This window comes from Lissotriton vulgaris, chromosome 2_1 (assembly GCF_964263255.1).
Source record: "Lissotriton vulgaris chromosome 2_1, aLisVul1.2, whole genome shotgun sequence".
In the NCBI taxonomy this organism is placed as follows: domain Eukaryota; kingdom Metazoa; phylum Chordata; class Amphibia; order Caudata; family Salamandridae; genus Lissotriton; species Lissotriton vulgaris.
The window spans coordinates 587,092,543-587,118,282 of NC_141687.1; the positions used below are offsets into that span (position 1 = coordinate 587,092,543).

At 43.1% G+C, this 25,740-nt stretch overlaps 1 pseudogene; it reads left to right on the top strand.

Annotated features, from left to right (window-relative positions):
• The first annotated feature begins 22,472 nt into the window (after positions 1–22,472).
• LOC147730793 (uncharacterized) lies at positions 22,473–25,107 on the top strand (annotated as a pseudogene).
• The last annotated feature ends 633 nt before the right edge of the window (positions 25,108–25,740 follow it).

Here is a 25,740-nt window from a genome sequence, read left to right on the forward strand (position 1 = left end):
CCTACACACCCACACAGAGACCCCCCACACACTGCGAGCCCCACACACTGCGAGCCCCCCCACACACTGCGACCCCCATTTCAATAGATGTGTGATGCTTACCTGGTACTAAATTGGTCCCTGCATGGCTGAAAGGTTGAAATGGTGTAGGAGGCAAGGGGACAAATGTGAGCATGGAGAGAACGGAGTATAAGTTTGAGATTAGTGACTGGGTGAAAATAAAATCAGGAAGGACACAGGGTGGTCTTTCTAAATTAGATGGTCTATTTCAGGTAGAAAATGTCAGTAGGTTCTTTGTGTTCTTGAGGGGGGATAGGTCCAACCGGCACCATAATCGGACGTTTATTGTTTATACCCATTCACAACAGGCAACTAGGCAGGATGGTCGTCTCAGAGCCCAATCAGCAGTGAAGCAACAAGGTCCCTAAACCTCCGTAAAAGCATGTGTAACACTGAGGGGCCCTCCTCACCACACACAGGGCTTGATAGAACTTAATTAGTTCCATACTGACAATTTTTTTAAATCTGATTTTGCTCCTGCTTTTTGCAGATCGAGCCCCAGGGTTGTAATCAAAATCACCACTACAAAAATATAACAAAAAAACTCATTCTTCCTGATAACTACACTAGTTCGTGTTGAAGTTAATCATTCACTTGCTCCGCTCGGATCACAATTTCGTAAAATTTGTAATACATGCGTAGTGTGACTTCCATCACTTAATTATTTCCCTAATGCTATAGTCACAAAACAAGAATGAAAACTTGGACAAATCCGACTGGAATAACAGTTTAGTGACACAGATGTCACTTGACTTGAGGCATAAAATTGAAAGATTTAGGTAAGGTGTCAAGCAAATAAACAGTGATAAAGCTTATAAGGGTGAGTTTTGTAAAGTGCATGGACACAGAAACAATACCCAGATGTATAAGTACGCACACACTTAGATCACATGTGCTCAAGAAAGATAAACATGCCTAGATATACATCTATCTTCTGAATACTGCAATGAATGAATGTCTGACAAAATATCGAAAACTAGAATATCGAAGTACAAAAATATCGGAACAAAATTATCGATGTCAAAAATATCGGGATCCTATACTTAACTATATATCTACACAAATATCGATTTTTTAATATCGACATACAAAAATATCGTTTACTTTGATATCGACCACATTTATATCGGAAAACAAAAATATCGCAATCTGCAAAATTTTATGACACTTACAAAAATATCGAAATCAAAAATATCGTGAACATAAATATCGGATTTAAAAATATATCGACTTTTGGAAACCTTTTCTTTACATAATTAATGAACGCTTGATATGTTTTCACATCAAAAATAACATACAACACTTTTATTACTACTATACAAACACCATAAAATCAAATATTTTTTTTATTCATTTAAAAATATGTCACCTACACATATAAAATTATTCTATGGTACTGTGTATACTTTTCTAATTATTCTTTGATTTTATATTCTAATACTAATTAATGTCAACAGAAATTCAAATCTACTAACTAACCAATCACAAGCCTAATTTTTTAAATGAACCAATAGTAAAGTAATTACTACTGACACTCCCCTATATAAGCAATGAAAACGTAAGCACAAACTACTTGCCAAAAGTCACAGAAGGAGATTCATCTCTATCAGAATTGCTGCACAACAAGTAGAAGAACGAGAGTGAAAACCTACTATTACATCTACTAAGTAAGTAAATAAAATATATCCTACATTATTTTCTATTTGTATTTACTTACCTGCTAAATACCCAGTGGCCCTTTGCTATTCATACTACTTAACATTCTAAATAATGATATAAAATTATTTTTTTTAGATACTACCACTACTGATAATTGTACTCCAAATAATTGTGAACAAAAGATAGGAATACAGAATCAGAAAATTATGTAAGTAATATAACATTGTTTCGTTTTATGCACATTAATCTAAAAACCCAGAAATAATGACTTTTGCACACCATCTGTTTATTTTTCTATAGATTCTGCTACAGAAAACTGCACTAATACAGAACTAAGGCTACAGTACTACATCTATAATCCTTTATATTAATTAAGTACATAAAATAGAAAGTGCTTCATTTGCTAGTAATACTTAATTACCTGCTAAATACCCAGTACCCATTTGCTATTCATTGCAGTTAACATGCTAATAAATTATCTGCTAGTATTTGTTTAAGAGACCACGAGGACTGAATATTTTACTCTAAATAACTGTGAACAAAGCATAGGAATACTGAAGCCAAAATATATTTAAAGAATGGCACATTGTTTCATTATGTCCACATAAATCTAAACACAATGAAATAATCATTTTTCTCCCACATATTTATTTTTCTATATAGATTATACTACTGAATCTGCTTTACTACAGAACTAAAAACATCAGAACTATATCTAAAATACTTTGTCATAAGTAAGTACATGAAATAGAAACTGCATATTTAGTACTCCTAATTATTTTCATGCTAAATACCCGGTGGCTCTTTGCTATTCATAGTACTTCACATCCAAAATAATAACATATTATTATTTTTTTAGATACTACAACAACTGAATTTTCTTCTCAAACTAAGTGTGAAGAAAGCATAGGAACACAGAATCGAATAACTATGTAAGTTAAGTTACATTGTGTAATTTTGTGGTCAAAAATCTAAAAACTTACAAAATAACAGTTTTCCTCAACATATATTTTTTTCTCTGTAGATTCGACTTCTGAAAACTACACTCCTCATTAACTAAGGACCCCAGTAGTATTTCTAAAATACATTTTAGTAAGTAAGTATTATGCAAATGCAATAAATGTGTGAAAACAATTCTAACATTTCTAACTGTTTTAATAATTTTCTATGACATATTCTTTATTTACAGAGCAAACACAGTGAATAGATATACAGACAACATACAGAACTTCACATTCTAAACAGCAGTAAAACTAATAACTAAGTAAGTATATTAAATGACATATTTACCACATGTTTCAAAAAACCTACCAACATGGTGATTAAAGTAACTCATATGTTCCTTATTTTTTATAGATAACACTACAAAGTATTCTACAGAAGTTGAAGAAAGAATTAGACCTGCCAAATACCAACAACAAAAATTATGTAAGTATCTTCACAATGTGAATAATGAAGACACATCTTTGTAGTAAAAATGAGCTTTATAATTGCTAATTTACCTAAACATTAATAAATAATATACTACTTTCATATTTCTCTGAACAGCTACAACAACATCAAAAATATTTATCCTCAACTAAAGAAACAAGAAAGTCCAAAGTTTAGCTGTACATTGTAAAACACGTAAGTATAAACATTCCTACTTATCACTAACATAGATTATTGATCACATTTAAATTGATATTAACTATTATATATATTTTATAGATATACACAGTACAAAATGACCGAAGGAGCCGAGTTTGTGACCAGCCAAAAAGGAAAATTATTGTTATGCTACATGGGTTACACGTACACACAGGAAAAACAATATGGCATGAAAGTGAATTGGAAATGTAGCAAATATTATTCCAACAAGTGCTACGGCAGAGCAACAACAAAAGAAGCTACAGTACTATATACTAGGGAACATAATCATCCACCTAATATTACAGAAATAGAAGTCAGAACAGCCATGGAAAGTATAAAAGAAGCTAGTACTGGATCCCAAAAGCAAACTAATGTAATTTTGAAAGAAGCCATTCCAAAAATTCCCAAAACAGCCTCAACCCAAATGCCAAACATCCTATCATTAAAAAGAACAATAGCACGGACCAAAAAAGCGACAACTTCTTCAACACCATGTCCTAGAACATATCAGGATATTAGTTTTAGTGCTAACGAAATAATAACTTTAAATAAACAACCCTTTATAATTTATGACAACGAAAGCAATGAAAATAGACTAATAATTTTTGGTACCAGTATGAATTTAGTGAAACTGCAGCAAAGCCAATATTGGATGATGGATGGGACATTTAACATCTGTCCCAAACCATTCTTCCAATTATACACCATACATGGCCTCTATCACAACTGCAATATCCCTTTGTTATATGCACTATTGCCTAACAAAAACAATTCTACTTATATGGAATTATTAAATGTCATAAAACAAAAAAACAATGATTTCTCTCCGGACAAAATCATTCTTGATTTTGAGCATGCAATGCTCTCCACTATTCTAAAGATCCACCCACATACCTCCATTCAAGGGTGCTATTATCATTTCAACCAGTGTTTATGGCGACACCTTCAAAAAACTACCCTAAGTGTCGAATATGCTACAAATTCTTCATTTGCTTTTCAAATAAAAAAACTTATAGCACTTGCCTATGTCCCTACAACAGATGTAGCTGAACATTACAATATTATCATAGACAGTCCATTTTATAAACAAAACGAGGCTAGATTAACTCCTTTTCTTGATTACTTCGAGGACACCTGGGTAGGCAGACTCCACAGATCTGGGCACAGGAGAAATCCAAAATTCCTTATTCCCTGGTGGAATGTGTACCATAGTACCCTTAACGGGGAGTCAAAAACTAACAATGCCGTTGAAGGTTGGCACAATGCATTTGTCCAATCAACTGGCAGAAGCAAACCTAGTCTCGAAAAATTCATAAAATGCCTACAAAAAGAACAGAGCTATCAAGAATTCCGAATGGACCAATCTGTTACCGAAATTGTCCCTAAAATATCCAAGCAAAATAAACAAATGCACAAGTACCTGGAAGAGCAGGTTAAACTGTACCCTAATACGAAAGGCATAGAATACCTAAACATCATAGCCAAAACACTACTGTAAATAAAGCCGAAACTGTAATAAAACACCAAATGTAGCACCTAAGTATGTGAAAAAATGTAACGTGAGCTTTTAAAGTATTTAATGTATGCAATATGTAATGATAATTTTTTAATATATGCACACATTAAAACAAAATAATACGTTAAAATCAATTCCGTAATAAATATGACATTACCCACCCACAAAAAAAATAGAAAGCAAACACTTACCAATTTAGTTGTCTATCCAAGAACGTCCATTACCACCAAAGTAATCCAGGTAGAGCAAAAGTAACCCAAAAAAAAATGTAAAAATACAACTGTTCCACAATTAGGAATTCCACGCGGTCCTTAGCCATTGAACTACCATAAAAAACCCGAAAAAGTGGAAAAAAAGAAAGAATCGCTCCGGAAAACCCGAAAAACTGTAAAGAAGTGTTTGTAAATCACTGTAGGATTAGAAAAACTAACACTTCCTTTAGAAAAAAAACGGAACTTCCGATGTTGCGAACACCTAGGAAAAAACATAGAAAACAGACATTCCCACCCACAATATTTAACAAATAATGACAGAGTAAATATTAACATTGATGAGTTAATGTTCGATATACCCTAAAATACTTAAATGAAGTCTATAAATAATTAGTAAACTAACTAACACGACGTGTATATACCATACGTAAATATGTTATTTCTAAATGTGAAACATAGCTCCCTCACATTCAACAGCACTAAATATAAGCTCACTAGTGTCAAACCATAATATTAATACACATATAATATATAAAATGAATCTTACCTGCAGCGACGTGAAGTGTCTCCCAACCGCGATCAGCCCTTCTTCAAAATAACCCAAAACGACCAAACCCGGTTACAAAAGAAAGCACCAAAAACTAAATAAAATAGTCCCATTTGTAAAATATAATATCTATACAGAAGTAAATGTGTTAAAAATTAAGTATTAATTTATGTTATGTAGAAAAAAATATATTTTTTTTCCTACAAATAAATCATGATAAAAATGTACATTAATATAATAATGTAATATGATGAAAAAAATGATGTTTATGTTAACAATGTTAAAAATTGTAAGTACATTGTCACAAAAAGAAAAAATGTATTTTGTAAAAATGTAAAATGTTTATTTATATTGTACAAATGTTATCTTCACAAATGAAGGTGAGAAAAGCTTTACAGAAAAATATTATTGTTATTAGCAATTTTTTCCTGACAAAACAATATGTGAAAGAGATAATAAAGAACGTTAATGTCATATGAAAATGAAGATAAATAATAATGGTTCTGTATAGTTGTTATTAATTGTGCTTATAAAAGTTTATTTCGAAAGAAATGTCAATAAAAAGATATTATTATGCATTTATGTTATTTGTTAAAATGTAAATAAATTAAAGTTAATAAAATCATGCTGAATATTGTATTTTATTATCTTACTAAAAAGTATAAATGTAATAAAAAATAAATATCTGCATATTACAATTGAGTATATGTTGGACTATAATAATGTAATGAAGAATATACAACATCCAGTGTACATTAAATTACAATACATGTAGCACAGTAATAACATAAATATTAATATTCCTACTATACTCTACAGCAAATGTTAATATGTACTATACACTAATTAATTTCAATAGATTATTCCAACAGTAATGTACAGTAAATTAAACTTGATGTAATATTATATATGTTACAAATCCTGTAATTGATTAAATGACAAATACATATATATTTATCCTGTAGAACTAGGTACCAAAATAAATAAATTAACCCTGAACTCTACAAATACTCCTTTACCCTAAAAACAGAACACTGACCCTGAACCCCAAAAATAGACCTTAACCTAAAAACTTAAAACTGACCCAGAACACAACAATAACCCCTTGACCCAAAAACTAAAAACTGACCCTGAACCCTAAAATTAGCCCTTTACCCAAAAACTTAAAACTGACCCTGAACCCTAAAATTAGCCCTTTACCCAAAAACTAAAAACTGACCCAGAACCCTAAAATTAGCCCTTTACCCAAAAACTTAATACTGACCCTGAACCCTAAAATTAGCCCTTTACCCAAAAACTAAAAACTGACCCAGAACCCTAAAATTAGCCCTTTACCCAAAAACTAAAAACTGACCCTGAATCCAACAAATACCCCTTTCTCCACAAACTGAAAACTGACCCAGAACCCTAAAATTAGCCCTGTACCCAAAAACTGAAAACTGACCCTGAACCCAACAAATACCCCTTTATCCACAAACTGAAAACTGACCCTGAACCCAACAAATACCCCTTTCTCCACAAACTGAAAACTGACCCTGAACCCAACAAATACCCCTTTCTCCACAAACTGAAAACTGACCCTGAACCCAACCAATACCCCTTTCTCCACAAACTGAAAACTGACCCTGAACCCAACAAATACCCCTTTCTCCACAAACTGAAAACTGACCCTGAACCCAACAAATACCCCTTTCTCCACAAACTGAAAACTGACCCTGAACCCAACAAATACCCCTTTCTCCACAAACTGAAAACTGACCCTGAACCCAACAAATACCCCTTTCTCAACAAACTGAAAACTGACCCTGAACCCAACAAATACCCCTTTCTCCACAAACTGAAAACTGACCCTGAACCCAACAAATAACCCTTTCTCCACAAACTGAAAACTGACCCTGAACCCAACGAATACCCCTTTCTCCACAAACTGAAAACTGACCCTGAACCCAACAAATACCCCTTTCTCCACAAACTGAAAACTGACCCATAACTCAACTAATACCCCTTAAATAAAAGATAATTAAGTTAAAAAAAAAAAAAATAACCAATAAATATTAATTTTTCTCAACGAATTGATTAAATAATAAATGAGACTATATAATATTAATTACTGAACTAATTATTATTAATTAATTGCCAGATAGGTGTAATGTAGGGAAAAATATGTACATTTATTAAATATTTTTTAATTATTAATAAATTACTTCCCACCCTTATCCCCTATAAACCCAATAACACGCTCCTAAACATAAAACAATTATTTATTAATAATGTATTTTCCTACTTGTAGTAAGACAAAATAAACAAATATCTACATATATAGTGTAAAATATATATTTGTTAATTAATAATTAATATTTATTAATTATCAATTAATAATTAATTAATAATATAGACTATATGATCTTAATTAATTAACTAATTAATTATAATCAATTAAATAATATGTATAATTTAGTATTTGTTATTAACATATATTAATTAATTATTTATAAATTACTTTCCCACCCTTATCCCCTATAAACCCAATAACCCGCTCCTAAAACTACAAAAAAAATTTTAGCAAACTTTTATTTTACTACATGTATATATACAAAATTATCAATTATCTACATATAATGTTTAAGATATATAATTCAAATTTCATAATTAATATTTATTAATTATCAATTAATTATTAATTAATAATATACACTATATGATCTTAATTAATTAACTAATTAATTATAATTAATTAAATTATATTTATAATGTAGTATTTGTTATTAACATATATTAATTAATTATTAATAAATTACTTCCCACCCTTATCCCCTATAAACCCAATAACCCGCTCCTAAAACAGAAATAAAATTATTTTAATTTTTTATTTTACTAAATATATAAATACTAAATTAACAATTATCTACATATAATGTTTAAAATATATAATTCTAATTTCAAAATTAATATTTATTAATTATCAATTAATTATTAATTAATAATATAGACTATATGATCTTAATTAATTAACTAATTAATTATAATTAATTAAATAATACGTATAATTTAGTATTTGTTATTAACATATATTAATTAATTATTAATAAATTACTTCCCACCCTTATCCCCTATAAACCCAATAACCCGCTCCTAAACATAAATATGTATTTTTAAATATTTTATTAATTTTTTTTAATTTATTATAAATCAGCTTTTTTATAACTTTCCCATACCATTATTTTGATTTTTCCTATACTATAGATTATTTCCATTACTACACGATATTTTTTTTTTACGATATTTTGACACTCGATATTTTTTTTTCGATATTTTTGCATACTCTTCTATTTCGATATTTTTGTATCCGAAATTTTTGCATACCTATATTTTTGTCCTACGATATTTTTACTTCGATATTTTGTCTTTCCGATATTTTTTTTTCGATATTTTGTCTGATTACCGCAATGAATAGCTGCATGGGAGAGCTGGAAATACGATAGTGATACTCCTTGGATTAGATCTACGGGGAGGAAGCAGTGCCAGCCTGTAACGTGCCAGCCAGTAGGGCTGCACTTACATTGAATTTTCGTTTACTCACACTTTTGCATGTGGCATAAAACAAGCAACTGGTTAGAAGCGAGATTTTAATTGAATGTGACGTACTGCGATGTAACTGGTGCTGATGGAAAGCCCTCCAATCCCCTTGGGCAGAGTATGTGCTACATAAAGAAAATATTCGCACGAAACTGAAGATAGCTTACTTGCAACCCCTACGCATTTATCAAAGTCGTCAAAAGAAACCTTCTTCCCAATTCGAATTTAAATAGACCATTTTGTAATTGAGTTTTTTAACATTAGTTGAAACACTTATACGAATGTGGAATATTTCGCCTCCACATTAACCTCTCGATACATAGGCAGAGATACCAAACTTGATGGTTACTGTCATTATAACCTATAACAAGCAGGCAACAGAGGCGGCAGCTCTTCCTCACCCGGTTCCGCTTCTTGGGGCCGGGTGCTCCTCTTCCACCATGGAGCCCTGCCGGTGGGTGCAGCTGCTTCTCCTTGTCCGCGCTGGGGGGGCGGGACTTCCAGGTCGTCGCTGGCAGCGCGGCGGCCCGCCTCAGCTACTGCAGGCGGGGAGTGAATTCACCAAGGGGTGGGCTCCCTCGAGGTAAAAGAAACAATAGCGGCAAGGTCCCTGGGCAATTAAATACCAAATAAGAGAGGTGGGCACTCGCTAGGGCAGAAAAGCGCTATGAAGCGCTCGGGGGAGAAATATAAGCGCGTCCAGCGCTATGCAGGCACAAATAAAGCGCAATGGGGTTCGGGGGCTTTCCCCAGAATTGGCTTTCGGCTGACGTAGCGTGACGTAGCCAAAAGCAAAAAATTCTCGGGAACGCCCCCGAATCTGGTCCGGCATTGACGGACAGAGCCCTCTCCCAATGGCTAGCCTCCATTTATGGAGCTAGCCAATGGGAGGAGGGGGCGGATACCCGACCCCACAGAGAAAAACATAAGGTTTTCCTAGTGCATGCGTACTTCGTACGCATTTGCTAGGCAAAACCTAAAAAAGAAGTGGGGGGACGCTGTCACCGGAAGTGATGTCACGACCAGAAGTGACATCACGAAAGGTGGCTTGCACCAATGTTAATAAGTCAATGCGGCGAGTGTCGAGGCCTCTATAACTGACCTAGGAGAACACACACTGAGCTTCAGTTCGGGTTTTTTGAAAACTAAAACTTTAAACAATACCAAAAGCTCACAAAAAAAGTAGTGGGAGCGAATGGTTTATTGAAGTGACAGAACCCGTATAGGGTTGGTTGGTGCTCGCTGGCGTGAGGCATGCCTAGAATCAAAGCCTAGCACTCCCACTGCCCCAGGAGTCCCAGGTCTGTTACGTCACAGCGCCACCCTACACCACTGGTCAGATCTAGCACAATGTGTCTTTGTACTCCCATAATCCTCTGCCGAACACACGGGAGAGTGGACGCCTTCATGTGGCCCTGGAGCAGAGCCCGGCTTTGAAGTGCCTTTGGAAGAACAACGTCGTCACAGAGAGGCCAAAAGGTGAAGTCCAGCTGTTTGGCAGGGGGGACGGCGTCCACCCGGTAAAATAAGTGGGGGGACGCCGCCCACTCGCGTGGTACCCCAACTCGAGCCCTGCCTGACACCAATAAGGCATGTTGTCTCGTTTAAGAAGTTTGCCTCAGATGACTTCCCGACCGTTGTCTATGCCTAAGCTTCTATTCCAGAATGTATGGATGTCATAGAACCCCCGGGCATGCGCACGCGGCAAGGAAGAGAGCGCAAGGCACATAGTAAAACACAACATAATCATAACAGTCCATAAGGAAGGCCTGCTGCAGGTATATCAATAGAGAAACAAACGATTACGGCATACAGAAATATAACCAATGAAGAGAAACCAAATTCAGTTCCCATGTCCCCCACCTTCTCAATCACCTGTTACAGTCGAGAAGATGGTTATGTTGGGCAACATGCAAATTCTTGGTCCTGGTTTGTGAGGGAACAAAGAAAGGCTAACTCTCCTGTGGTTTGCCCTCTGCTGACTGGTACATCAAATCTCTGTTTCTTCCTCACCCCTCCCCATAGAAGCATCCAGGGTTTCGGGTTCAGTATGCACTTTGTTTTGAAAATCGTGTAGTATGGTATCCCATTTGATAGTTATGGGGTATTTAAGCAGTCCTAAGTTATTCTCTCTAAGCTCTCTACCTGGAACTATATTATAAGTAATTGTCTCCAAACCATGAGTGGTAGGGTTTCATGTGACTTCCATTGCCGTGTAATGAGGTGTTACGCTGTCAGCATGCCCAAATCAAGGAAATGGGAGCTGACCTTTTGTTTTTTGCTCCTGCGGTAAAGGCTTAGGATACATATTTCCCACATGTGTAATTTAGGGCCCTCGTGCAAGTGGAAGTGGATAGCTGAGTCGAGACGCCTAGCCAGTAATTATGAAGAGATGGGCAGTCCCATAGTATGTTGAGTAGGTTGGCATTAAGCAGGTGACATCGGGGACAAGAGTCATCCGTACGATGAAAGTAGTGGTAAGGAAAGGGGGTAAGGAAGGCCCTGTGTATAATGTAAAATTGAATAAGACGGAAATGAGCATTGAGGGACATAAAAAGGGACACAGTCTCGACCAGATTTGGTCGCAGGATATCCCTCTTACTATCAACTCCATCACCCTGTGTATTTGGTCAGACCATTTTCTGATTGATTTCTCCATTACCATCTTTGAGAACAGGAAACAGCCGCCTCAGCAAGGAGGGAAAGTCAGACTCTGGAAGCACGCTGACCTCCCTGCCTTCATTGACACCTTAACTCTATCCCTCCCCTTATTTGATCAGGATATTGAGGGGTATGAAGAAGCCTTTTCCAGTTGGCTACTTCAGGCTGCTAATGTTCACGCTCCCTGCTCCAACTTTTCCCGCTCCCGCACCCATGACGCTCACAGATGGTTTACACCTCATCTTAAAGCCTTAAAGCTTCTAGTTCGTCAGAAGGAGCGTAAGTGGCGGTCGGCGTACTCAGATTCTGACAAGGCTGATTATTGCAAGGCACGAAAGGAGTACCAGAAACTCATTCAGAAGCACAAAACCGACTATTTCTCTGAGCAAATTCTTCAATCTCGCAATAAATCTAGAGATTTATTCAACATTGTGGAGAGTCTTAGTGGCAGTAATAGAACTTCCCTAGCTGCGGCTCCCACTCAGGATCTCTGCAACACACTAAATACCTTCTTTTTCAATAAGATTTGCACCATAAAGCAAAGCATTGTCACCACCTCATCCCCTCTTTCCCCGGCTGATATTTTTTACAATCCTTCCACTCTGGAATCTTTCCCCTCTATTGATGCTGCCTGTTTATCTAAACTCCTCCTCAAAGTTAAATCTGGTTCCCCTGATGACATATGTCCTCCCTACATCTTGCGGGAAGTGGGAGCCGCCATCCCTGAGAGCATGCTTTCCATGATGAATGGATCCCTCTCACAGGGTTTGGTCCCTGCCAGTTTTAAAAAAGCTCTTCTCATCCCTTTGCTGAAAAAGGCTGGGGCTAATCCATCGGATCCTCTCAATTACAGGCCCATTTCCTTGCTGCCGTACTGTGCCAAAATATTGGAGGCCCATGTTTGTGATAGCATGTCCAAATTTTTGGAAGAATCACAGTACCATGCGCCCAACCAGGCTGGCTTCCGCCCTCTTCATTCTACTGAAGCTGTCATCGTCTCAGTTCAGAACACCTTGAGGCGGAATGCCGATGAGGGGATCCACCAGGCTCTGGTACTATTAGATCTATCTGCGGCATTCGACACGGTTGACTATACCATCTTGGTCAACCGTGTCGAACAGGCCGGTCTCAGGGGCTCTGCGCTGAGCTGGATTCGCTCATTCATTACTGGCCGTACCCAATCCGTGAGGTTGGGCCCCTTCACGGCCCCCACTATTCCTACTACTTGCGGAGTTCCTCAGGGTTCGTCCTTGTCACCGCTACTTTTTAATTTATATTTACGCCCCCTGCTGTATTCCCTTAGGGACACTAGAGTCACCATTTTCAACTACGCAGATGATCTGCAGCTCATCTTTCCCCTAAACACCGAGGACTCAGTGGTAGTGTTTCAAAACACCATGTCTCACATCCTGAGTTGGATGAGCTGCAGTCACCTGAAGCTCAACCCAGGCAAGACTGAGTTGGTCTTGCCTGGGCAGAGTGCACTCAGCTGGAACTCTGGCTTTTGGCCTGCCAGCATGGGAGCCCCACCCTCTAAATCGCCCTCAGTTAAGAGCGTAGGAATTTTTCTCAGCGAAGATCTCTCTCTGAAAAGGCAGGTCAGTGCAGTGGTGTCTTCCAGCCTTTTTCAGGTGAAGAAAATTAAGAAAATTGCTCGTTTCTTCTCTCTGGAAGCGCTCACACAGATTGTCATCTCCCTGGTTCTGTCTAGATTGGATTTCTCTAATAGTCTTTACCTTGGGCTCCAGGTCGGCGAGTTAAAACGCCTCCAGCTGATTCAGAATCAGGCAGCCAGACTCATTCTGAATCTACCTAGGAGGCAGTCTGTCAGACTGGGCCTAAAACAACTACACTGGCTGCCTGTTGAGCAACGGGTGGCTTTCAAGACTGGTTGTATTTTATTTAAGTCTTTACACCAATCTGGCCCCATATTCATCAGAGATCTGTTCAAAAAATATGACCCCTCCAGGAATCTTCGCTCTATGCATAAACATCTTCTGATTGTTCCTACTTACAAAAGGAAGCGTCTTGGAGGTTGTTGCTTTGACCATCTTGCGGCGGCCTTCTGGAACTCCCTCCCTTTTCACCTTAAAACGTGTGGAAACATTCTCAGTTTCAGACACTCCCTCAAAACATGGCTCTTTTCCCAAGCGTTCTGATGAGCTCCTTTTTGCTTCCTCTGACTGATGTGTTGTGTCCCTGTCTATAGCGCCATGAAGCCCCCGGGCGAACGAGCACTCTACAAATACATTTCAATATCAATATATCAATATCAATATCAAAAGGATTTTGTAGTATGGCAGCCTATTCTTTGTCTGTGCAGGGGCGTGTTCAGTCCTCCTCCTAATGGCAGGAGCTGTAGCATTGTATGGATTCGCAAGGAATCCGCAAACCAGTTCGTAATGTGTCTCCCTGGTCCCAGAAGATGTAGGTATTGTATGGTGAGGCGTGTCAGTGGTTCATGTAGCGAATTGTGTAGAAAGAATTGGCATTGAGGCAGGCCATCATACTCCACCAATGTGTCATATAGTGTGAGAGAACCCTTGTGATAGAGATCTCCCAGAGTATGCAAGCCAGGTGTTTCGGCCCCTGGGTGTGCCAAGCAGGGGCGTTGCCAGTGCATATAGGATTATTGTTCATTTGAGATATAGGCAATGATGGTAGCAATGGTACGCGACCCGTAGCAGAAGTGGCTCAGGTATTTTCACATGAGTGCATGGATTAAGTACCTCAAGAACTGCAGGGAGGGTCAGGGCAGGCGACATCGTAGCCGTGTCCTCCAGGTGCAACCCCACCATCCATCAGGCTACCCATTGAATCTGTGAGGCAAGGTAGTACTGTTTTAGGTTCGGCACAGAAGGCACGCCCTGGTCTGTGGGTAAATAGAGTTTTGAGAGCACTACTCTGCAGAGTGATTTGCCCCAAGTGAATTTTCTCTTGCACTTTTCAATGGATGGAAAGAAAGGAGTCAAGGGTTAACTGGTCAAAGTCCTGTCTGTTTCAACTTACCCCCAAGCTCCTCAACCCAAACATTTTATTGAACAGGGTACCCATACCCTGGCAACCTGGTCCATTTCGGTACCTGGGAGTTTGGATATATACTTCACCAACATATTTGTTTGATGGTAACCTGGTGCATGCTGTCGCAGACCTAAGGACTTGGGTGTCCTTTTGGCGCACGCTCCCATTGTCTCGTGATGGTGTGCATAGCCCTACTCAAGATGGTGGTCTACCCAGTATTCTCTACTACTTTGCTAATTTGCCCATATATATCCTGACTAAATGTTTGAAAATATTTCACATAGTCCTCAGGCTTTGTAATAGAAACACCGCAGGTAGAGTTCGCACACAACACGAGTGTGTCTTCTGTGTCTACTATTTCCTTCCCCTGCAGACGCTACCACTGACGCTACTCCCGAGGTAGCCATGCCCAGCACGAACGAGCACCAGCTGCGGCCCGTGATCCTGTATTTAAACTGGCAGGCTCTTGACTCCCACATCGCCAGAGCTCCGAACCGCACACGACAGGTGGTCAAGAGGATCCTGAGACATCGCCAATGTGCATAAAAGTCAGGGATCCCTGTTGGAGACTCATGAAGTTTGTCCATTGAAGTTAGGCAGTAAGCTCTCACCTTTTAGAAATAAGCTTTTCTCGATTTTTTCAACTATATTATGCTGAAATACTCAACAAGTACAAACACATCTAATGCATAATATACGAATCGGCCATTGCCACTCAATCCGACACTACCGCAACTCACTGTTGATTGATCCGCTCATGAACTAGGCACCATATTTGGCCATCACCATCAATGTCCGTCGCATTTTGACGTATTTTAAAAAAAATTGTGTCTATGTGTTTGTTTTTCGTTTGTTTCTTTACAGGTACAAACTGAGAGGAAAGCCTCCTCTCACAATTAGAACACATTATCGTGTACTTCACATAAAGGCACTGACAACATGTAAATCTCTTATACCCCATCACATAGGCCCTGACGAAAGCCTTTTTTACAAAAAGACCTGGCTGAAACTAGTTGACCACACTGAACGTGGGAGACCATAAGTCCCTCCAACCACGTTCCAAAGCCTTGTTTTTAACTCTGCCTGGGGCCCATTAATAAATTAACCTCCTGGGACATCTACGACAGCATTTTAACCTCACTCAAAACACCTTCGCACACACTCACTTAACAAAACCTGCTCCGCTGTAATCAGGCATCGTAGTACACCTGAGGCACACTCTGTGCCTCGGGTCGGACCCAATGATGAAGCATGCCACCAACTAGGTTGGTGGGTGAGGGCTTTCATAAAAACTGTTAGACTCGGGGGTCTCTGGTTGGCACAGGTATGCACTTGTGACAAACAGGGACCCTCTCCTCTAGTCAGGGTAAGAGAACTACTCCTTTAGAAATAACCCTTGCTCACACTCTAGGTAGTGTGGCGCAAGCAGACAAGGCTAATCTTCAGGGCGATAGTTAAGCATTTATGATCACACACAGTAAATATAATGACCCACCACAAACGGACACCAGTCGTAAGGTTGTATCAAAAATACGTAGTCTTTATATAAAAATACTCAGTTGCAGATTTATCACAAGACCATATAACATTTAGCGATTTAGGCCACCAGATTTAAATAGACAAAACGTTCTTAAGTGTTCTTTGTCAGCAAGGTACGCTGTGGGTCGATGCGCGATTCGCGCTGGTGAAGCGAGCCGCTGATAAATGAGGGACGACAGGGAAAACAAACGTTGCGGACCCTGGATCCGATGTGAACTCGGGATCGAGTTCAAGTGTACCTTGTTGCGGGTGTCCGAGGTGTTTCAGGCGCGGCCTCAGGTGAGGGCGGACTCGGGACGAGGCTGGCGGTTCTCTGGGGATTTATCCGGCTCGAAGCCCCCTCGAGGTGCGAGGCGGGTGAGCAGGGTGGTGGAGGGTTGCGGCGATCCGGGGTCTGGAGCAACTCACGGGGCGAGGCACTGTTCAGGCCTGCGGGGAGTACTTCTTCTTAGTACGCCGGGTTGTACCTGTGGATCTGTGTGGGACGTCGCGTTCTCGGGCAGACCGGTACCGATGTACGGAAGGCCTTCTTGAGGTGCGGCACGGCCCTTGGTATGCAGGAGGGCAAAGCGAGACAGTCTGATACGTGTCAACGTACGGACCGTGCAAGGCTATCAGAGGCGCTCCGTGCAGATTCCGGCGGAAGAAGATGAGAGGCGCACAATGCGCTCCGTAGCAAGCGAGATGTCAGAAGAGCGGGCGGCCCGACACTGAAGCGGAGAGCGACTCTAGCTTGAGCGGGGCTCTCTGCGGCGGGGCGACCAGGCTCCGAGCTGTCACCACCTTAGGAGGGCGAAGGCACCCGAGTCACAACTCTGGCGAGGGAATAAGAACTTAAGGGCCCAACAGCAGACGGGCACAGGCAGAATTGAACCCAATGGTCCTGGGGTTCAGGTCAGGGGGCAAGCTCGAGATCAAGCCCTTGGAGATCGTTTCAGGCACAAGTCTTCAAAGTCCTCTCTGGTCTTTTCCTCTCCGTTCTCAGCAAGGCACCACCGCAGGTTTTCTTTCCTCAGCTTCTCTTGGTCCTTCTAGTCAGGCAGAGGTTCATCGTGGTCAAAACTGGATCTGATTTGGTAGGAGCAGAGCTCCTCTTTTTATACACCGTTACTTTTGTCTTTCCCGGCTAGGGGGGCCTTTGCATAGTCCATCGCAGCTCTTGAGTACTTTGTTTTGCGAAGTCTGGGTTTTCCTTTCAGTGAGCAGGGCAGGCCCCGCAGACGCTCTGCAGGAGGTGGAGCCAGCATTGTGAAGACAAGTACAGTTCAGGAGTACTCTGTTGACGGTCTTCCCCTCTCTCTTTACAAGGTGTAGGGCAGAGTCGTCAGCCGCTTCCCATGGGGCAGAGCTGGCATTGAGGTGGCAGAGCACAGGTCTATTCAGAGTCAAGGGGCATTTCCCCCACCCATCCTAGTGTAATCTTCCTATTCACCACCTGTCTTCTCCCAGCCCTGTCTCTCACACAAACCAGACAGCAAATACACAATCAAGCAGAGGCGGGCTGAGATGGTTAGGCAAGCAAATGCTAACTTTCTAAAAGTAGCATTTGCAAACGCAGGATATTAAAATAAACTTTACTAAAAGAAGTATTTTATAATTCTGAGTTCAGGCATACTAAACTTGATTCCTACCATGTTCCCTGAGTCCACTGGAATTATAGAGGGTAATAATCCAGCAACCCATTCTGGCCTACGAGAACAGGTAGCCTTACAATAGTGAAGAACGAGAATGGCTGTACTTCACTATTAGGACATGCCACGCATATCAGGGCTTGTCCTACCTTATGCTTACAATGCACTCTGCCCGTGGGACTACCAAAGGGGTGACTGATATGAAGTAAAGGGAAGGGTTAGAGGCTGGTAAGATTGTGCACTTAATCAGCCAGCATGACAGCACGAGACTGCATGCAGGTTCTGCAATGGCAGACCTTAGACACATTTTACAAGGCGGCTTCTGTGGGTGGCGCAACTTGCGCTGCAGGCCCACGAGCCGTATCAGTACTTACACGCCCTGGCACTCCTGGTGCACTTTACTGGGGACTGAAAGTAAATCCAATAAGCCAATCATGGAAATCAATTACACGTATACACTTTACATTGGGAGCACTTGCACTGCGGTACGGATTGGCCGTGGCGCTGTGCCCTAAGCTTTGAATACCAGCAAAACATCTGAGGCACATCAGCAAAAAGTGGAAGGGAGACTCACGCCAAGGTGCCAGGTCTAACACGTGTCCCCTCCAGCTGAAATGTGGGGAGAACTACCCTACCCCAGGGAGTTCCTCAGCACTAAGGCGGAAAAATCTGGACAGACCGTAGCGTTGGCGTGATCTGTGCCAGGGCGATGTTCCACCGTGAAGTCCATACTCTGTAGAGGAATGGACCACCTCAACAGTTTCGGATTCTCACCCCTCATTTGCATCAACCATCTGAGGGGCCTGTGGTCCGTCTGAACACGGAAGTGAGACCCAAATAAGTAGGGTCTTAGCTTCTTCAAGGCCCAGACCACAGCAAATGCTTCTCGCTCGATTGCACTCCACTTTTGTTCCTGTGGAAGTACCCTCCTACTGATGAAGGCTACGGGTTGGTCCCAGCCCTCCTCAGTCATCTGTGAAAGAACAGCCCCTATACCATGCTCTGAAGCGTCTGTTTGCACTAAGAACTCTTTGGAGAAATCAGGAGCCAGGAGCACGGGCGCCGTGCACATGGCAGTCTTCAGGTTGTCAAAGGCTTCCTGACAGTTGTCAGTCCAGATCACTTTCCGGGGCTGCTTCTTCGAAGTCAGCTCTGTCAAGGGGGCAACGATGCTGCCATACCCTTGACAAACCTCCTGTAATACCTGGTGAGTCCTAGGAAGGCCTCATCTCCGTTTGGGTCTTGGATGGCTCCCAAGCCAGGATGGTTTCAATCTTGGGTTGCAGGGGCGCCACCTTGCCGCTCCCTAGTTGGTGTCCCAAGTACACCACTGAACCCTGCCCGATCTGGCACTTGCTTGCCTTGATCGTGAGGCCTACCTTGTGCAGTGCTGTCAACACTTCCCAGAAGTGTCGCAAGTGTTCGGTCCAGGTACTGCTGAACACTGCAATGTCATCCAGGTAGGCGGCTCTGAACTCGGTCATCCCAGCCAACACCTGGTTGACCAATCTCTGGAAGGTGGCAGGGGCATTCTTTATCCCAAAGGACATAACCTGGGAGTCTGCCAGTCCACCAAGAAGGTGGCAGGACTCTTGCGCTCCACAACCTCAAATGGACCTGTCCACTTATCCTGAAGTGCACAAGGCTACACTGTGGCCAAGACCCACACCTTTTGTCCAGGCTGAAGCTCTACCAGAGTGGCATTTTGGTCGTACCACCGCTTCATCTCTTCCTGGCTGGCTTCCAGATTTGCCTCAGCAAGTTGCCTGAATCGCCTGGTCTGGTTTCTGAAGGCCAGCATGTAACTGTATACATTCTGGGGAGGTTTCCTGGGAGATTGCTCCCAACCTTCCTTTATCAGACTCAGAGGTCCTCTCACGGGGGGAGCATACATAAGCTCAAAGGGGCTGAACCCTAGAGACTTCTGTGGTACCTCGCGGTATGCGAAGAGAAGGCATGGCAAGAAGACGTCCCACTTATGCCTCATTGGTTCTTTCAGACCCATTATCATGCCTTTCAGGGTTCGGTTGAATCTCTCAACCAACCCGTTTCCTTGGGGATGGTAAGGGGTGGTGAACTTGTAGGTTACACTACACTCTTGCCAAAGGGATTTCATATATTTCAATATGAAATTGGTGCCCCTGTCAGACACCACCTCTGGAGGGAATCCAACTCGGGAGAAAATTCCCATCAGTGCTCGTCCCACCACGGGGGCCGTCACTGTTCTCAGAGGGATGGCTTCAGGGTACCAGGTGGCATGGTCCACCAAGACCAGGATGAACCTGTTGCCCATGGCTGTCTTGGGGTCCAGAGGCCCAACAATGTCAATCCCCACTCGCTGGAATGCGGTACTGACGACGGGGAATGGCTGGAGGGGAGCCTTGTTCTTCCCTCCACTCTTACCACTTGCCTGGCAATTCTGGCAGGTTCTACAGTGAGCATATGAGCTCCTGTGCATTTGGGGCCAATAAAAGTGGGTGACAAGCCTGTCATAGGTCTTGCCCATCCCTAAATGTCCCGCTAATGGTACATCGTGAGCCAGTCCCAGTAGGAAGGCTCGGAACTTCTGGGGTACCACCAGCACACGGGCTGATCCAGGTTCCGCAACCTTAGGCTCGGAATACAGGAGGCCGTTCTCCCTGCACACAAAGTGTTTTCCGGACTGCCATCCATTGGCCTGGTCTGCAGCCTGCTGCTGCATACCCACGAGAGAAGGGCACTCTTTCTGCTCCTTGCAAAACTCCTCCCTGGAGGGACCTCCTTCTTGCTGCCAATGGGTCAGCTCAGGCAGATCTCCCAGTTTGGCGATCTGTTCCCCAGTAGGCTCTAGGGCAACCCCTTCGGGGTCTGCCTCCTCCTGGGCCGTGGGAACATTGGGGGCCGGCTGTCCGCGCCCCCTACACCTTCTCTCTAAGGCCGGTTCCTGGGCCTCTCCTTCAGGCTCCAGGACCTCTCCAACACCCCTACTTTCTGCCATTGACCGGGTGGTCACACATGCCCAATCGGGTAGACCCACCATCTGTAGATGGGTAGTTTTCTCCACCTTTCCCCAAGGGGAGTCCTCCAAATCGTTCCCTAGCAAACAGTGTACAGGCATGGCGTTTCTCACAACGACCTGCAGAGTACCAGAGACCCCCCCCCACTCAAAAGGAACCTGCGCCTTCAGACAACGACTCTCAGAATTATCAGCATTGACAACCCTACAGTAGGCATGGGGTACAACCTGCTCTTGAGACACCAGGTGCTGCCGGACTGCAGTCACACTGGCTCCTGTATCTCGAAGAGCCTCAACCTATTCTCCATTGACGGTCACTACCTGCCCATATTTTTTAGTGTTAGAGGGTAAGTAGTTCTCAGGGACCATCTAGCTGTCTCCGAGTGAGACTAGAGTCATCTGAACGGGATCCCCACCCCCTTGGACTGCTACCTCCTCCCCAAAATTAACACTAGCCAGTTGCCAGGGGCGAGCACCAGTGGGTGCGGGTTTTCCAAATAGGCGACACTTAGGATCAGTGGCAATGTGACCCTGGTCACCACACCTGTAACAGGTGATGGGCCCTCTTTGAACAGGTTTACCTGTCGGGCCCCGTTCTGCTTTGGGGGTGGGGGAGGCTGAGAACCCTTCTTCTGGTTCCCTTGGGGATTGTTTTGGGGGCCTCGTTGGAACCCTTTCTGTTTTCCCTTGTCCCCCCCACTCTTCTGCTGGGGACCCTGCTCACCTTTGGCTGAGTCTCCCACTGGACCCTTGCGGACCCTGGTGCTGAGCCAGCGGTCCGCCACCTCAGCAAGCTTCCTCGGGTTGGACAGCTTGCTATCAATCAGGTGCTGGCATGGCTCAGGAAAACAGTTACCGGACAAGTGCTCCCATGCCATTAAATCAAGAAGCCCTTGAAAATCATTCACCTTACTACCCTTTACCCTACCATCCAGTGCTCTGCAGAAAAAAGTCACATACTCCACATACGTACCCCCAGGAATCTTAGTACACCCCCTGAACCTCTGTCATTACATCTCAGGGGTTAACCCAAACCTGGTCATTAAGGCCTCTTTCATGTGGGTGTAGGAATTATATACTTGCCCCAGTATTGGAACTTTCATAGATTCCCATGCTTTGTATCATTCCCCGTCGTCGGAATGGGAGCCTCGGTAGTACAAAAACCATAGAAACAAAAGAGAAAAACAGGCCTAGGCCTCATCTCATTTTGTATCCTATCACTCTCTTTGTGTAAAAGAGACCAAACTTTTGCCAGGACCAATCAGAGCAGCCTCACCCCATAGAACCTTCCTGAGAGAGCTCAGAGCTTCAGATTTTTCTACCGCACGTTTTGCTAGGGAGTCTCCACTGAGCTCTGCTCAGTTTTTCTACAATCTTATTGGATTTTGGATTACTTCTTCAATTTTTTTCAACTGCTATCAAGATGTCTGACAAGGAGAAGAAGGCCCTATTCCGGTCCTGTGCCTCTTGTGGGAAAAAACAACTTTTTGTGGAAGATAAGCATGACAACTGTATTTATTGCTTATACCCGGACCACAAGGCCACAGACTGCAAAATCTGTAGAACCTTCTCTACCAAGACTCTCCGTGACTGAGAGGGTCAACTTTTGACTTGGCTTCAAAAGATGAAGACTCGGGAGGAGGTGCTTTCTTCAGATGAAGAGGATTCCACATCTTTAGCGTCTTCTCACAAGTCCAGGAAGAGGGGTAGGTCTCCCCCTGGTTCCTCTTCTTCAGTTGAGCCCCCTCTTAAGGCCCCTCACAAGATCTCTGATAGATCTGAGAGGGCTGGTCCCCTTCAATCTCCTCACAGAAGTAAAAAGGAGAGGCAGGGACAGGCTACTGGATTGGCTACAGCCTCAAAGGACAAAAAGGAGGTTTCCATTACTTCTCCTCCGTCCAAAAAAGAAAAGACCAGTGACAAGCACTCTTCTGTCACTCCTGGAACTGGTCTGGAGAAAAAACAGCGTCCGTCGACGACGAAATCATCAGGTACGTCGACGACAAGTACTTCTGTAAAAGTTCCCGCTGTTTCCTTGGCTCCGTCGACGGGCTCGTCGTCGGTGGCTATCTCCACGTCGACGTCTTCGTCGTCATTCAAAGTTCCAGGTTCGTGGACGATTGCTTCTTCCACGTCGATGACGATGATGTGCTCAGGTAAGGTGCTGTCGACGGGCTCGTCGAAGACGAAAACTACGTCGATGACCACGACAACTTTGACGTCGATGCTGATGGTTATGACGACGAGTTCGTCTACGAAACCGTCGACGATCTTCCCGTCGAAGACCAAGACTTCGTTGACGATGACGGCTGTACCGTCGACGATCAATCCGTCGACGACCAAGACTTCGTCGAGAAAGACGGCTGTACCGTCGACAACTGCTGCTCCGTCGACGACGGCTCCGACGACGAGACCGTCGACGGGTCAAAAAATGCATTTCCCACTGCAGAAGATGAAAATTACGCCGGAAATGACGTCTCCACGACGAGCGTCGTCACATCCACCGAATATGCTCCTGGATGATGAGTCGGAGGAAGAGGAGGATGAGTTTAGCCATTATGGGGACGCCTACAGTCCCTCAGACTTGCATGTAAAACTGCAGGACACTGACACGGAGGAATATTTCGAACATGCAGGAAAGCAACAGTTGCACTATGTTTCACAAGAGCGACGTCCCACTGGTTTAGGACAGGACATGGTGGCCATGCCCGACTCTCTGATCTCTGATCTTCAGCTGATGTTGCAGGACTATAGAAACAGGTTCCCTTCGGAACCTTCAACGCAGTCTGTGCAACCTCCGCCTCAGGGGTTACCACAAGCACAGTCAGCTACTGCTCAGCCTCCTTCGCCGGTGGTGCCACACTTCCCACCTCAGGTTATACCTCTGGTCCGATCTCGATCGCCAGAGCCAGAACCAACCAATCCTGTCCAGCAGTATACCTCTTCGGACGATGATGCTGTTCAAGTGGATCCCTTGTCTGATCCATTACAGGACCCAGATCTGGATCAGGGTGACAGTGGGCTACAAGATCCAGACGCCACTGGTCGTGATACTTCTATATCCCCTCCTGTTGACATAGGGGGGTTCCATAACCTGATGGAGAGGGCGTCAAAGAGGTTTGTACTGCCGGTTATGAGGAAGGAGTCTGAGTGCTTCCTCTATGACTTCAAGGAGCAATACAGGAGATCTGTCAAGTCCATTCCGATAATCGAACACGTGTGGGAGGAGGGCATGAAGATCATGCAGAATCCAGCCACTGTTATCCCTGTACTTCCCAGACTGGAAAAGAAGTATAAGGCTCCGGAGGGCAGCCCAGCTTGTCTTCTGGGACAGCCGAAGCCTGATTCGGTGATCTCTCAGGCGGCCCAAAGCAAGTAAAAAAATCCAACGATACCTTTGACTACGCCTCCGGACAAGGACGGTAGACGTCTGGATAACGTGGGGAAGAGGTTTTCTTCCATGGCCAGCTTGCTGGTCAGAGCAGCGAATTCTCTCGCCATTCTAGGCAGATACAATCGCCAGATGTGGTGTGACATGACACCGTTTATGGAACAATTGCCAGACGTGACAAGGGATGAGGCCAAGAGAGTGCTGATGGAGAGAAAAATCCTCCTCCGAAGTTATCGACTGTGCGATGGACATTGCTTCCACTGCCTTTCGGGCCTTAGCGGGGTCAGCTGTGCTATGTCACCAGGGCTGGTTGAGAGCCACCTTGTTTTGTTAAGAGGTCCAAAATAAGATCCTGGACCTCCCTTTTGATGGAGAGATGCTTTTCGGTAAGCATGTTGATGATGCCCTGCAGAACATAAAGAAAGATACCGACACAGCGAAGTCACTGGGATCTCTCAACTACCGTAAGGTCCCATTTAAAGGCGTTCGTGGCAGAGGTTTCTCTTCGTATAGAGGCAATGCCCAACAGAGATATTCCTCGCAATCGCCCCAGTCTTATAAGACCCAGTACTCCAATCAACGGCAGGGACAATCGGCGTCTTACCCTCGCCAAACTCCGCGAGGACGTCAGAACCGTCAAGGACGTGACAGCGCCAAGAGGCAATAGCAGCCTCCTGGCTCTACCTGCTGTTCCTACCCTCCCAGTCACTTCGGTGGGGGGCAGGATATCTTTTTGTCTGAACAGCTGGAGGTGTATAACATTGGACCAGTGGGTCCTGAACATTGTACAGAGTGGCCATATGTTGGAATTCCAAGATCTTCCTCCAACAAGAGCTCCGGGCGCCATCCGCACAAAACATCTGGGACTGCTCCATCTAGAAGCCCATCAATTGTTCCTCAAGGGGGCAATAGAACCGGTACCTCTCTCTCAGAGGGGCAGAGGTTTTTATTCCAGGTTGTTCCTGGTGCGGAAGACGACAGAGATTTGGCGCCCCATTCTAGACCTACGAGAGCTCAACAATTATCTCATCAAACTCTCTTTCAGGATGGTCACTCTCCAGGAAATTCTTCCTCTTTTGAACCCAGGTGACTACTTGGCTTCCCTGGATTTAGAAGATGCATATTTCCACATACCGATACACCCAGCTCACAGACAATATCTACGGTTCACAGTGGGCAAGAGCCATTTCCAATTCAAGGTGCTTCCGTTTGGCCTTCGTTCTGCACCTCGGGTGTTCACCAAGGTGTTGGCACCAGTGGCAGCTTTTCTAAGAACACATTCCCTGGAGGTGTTACCTTA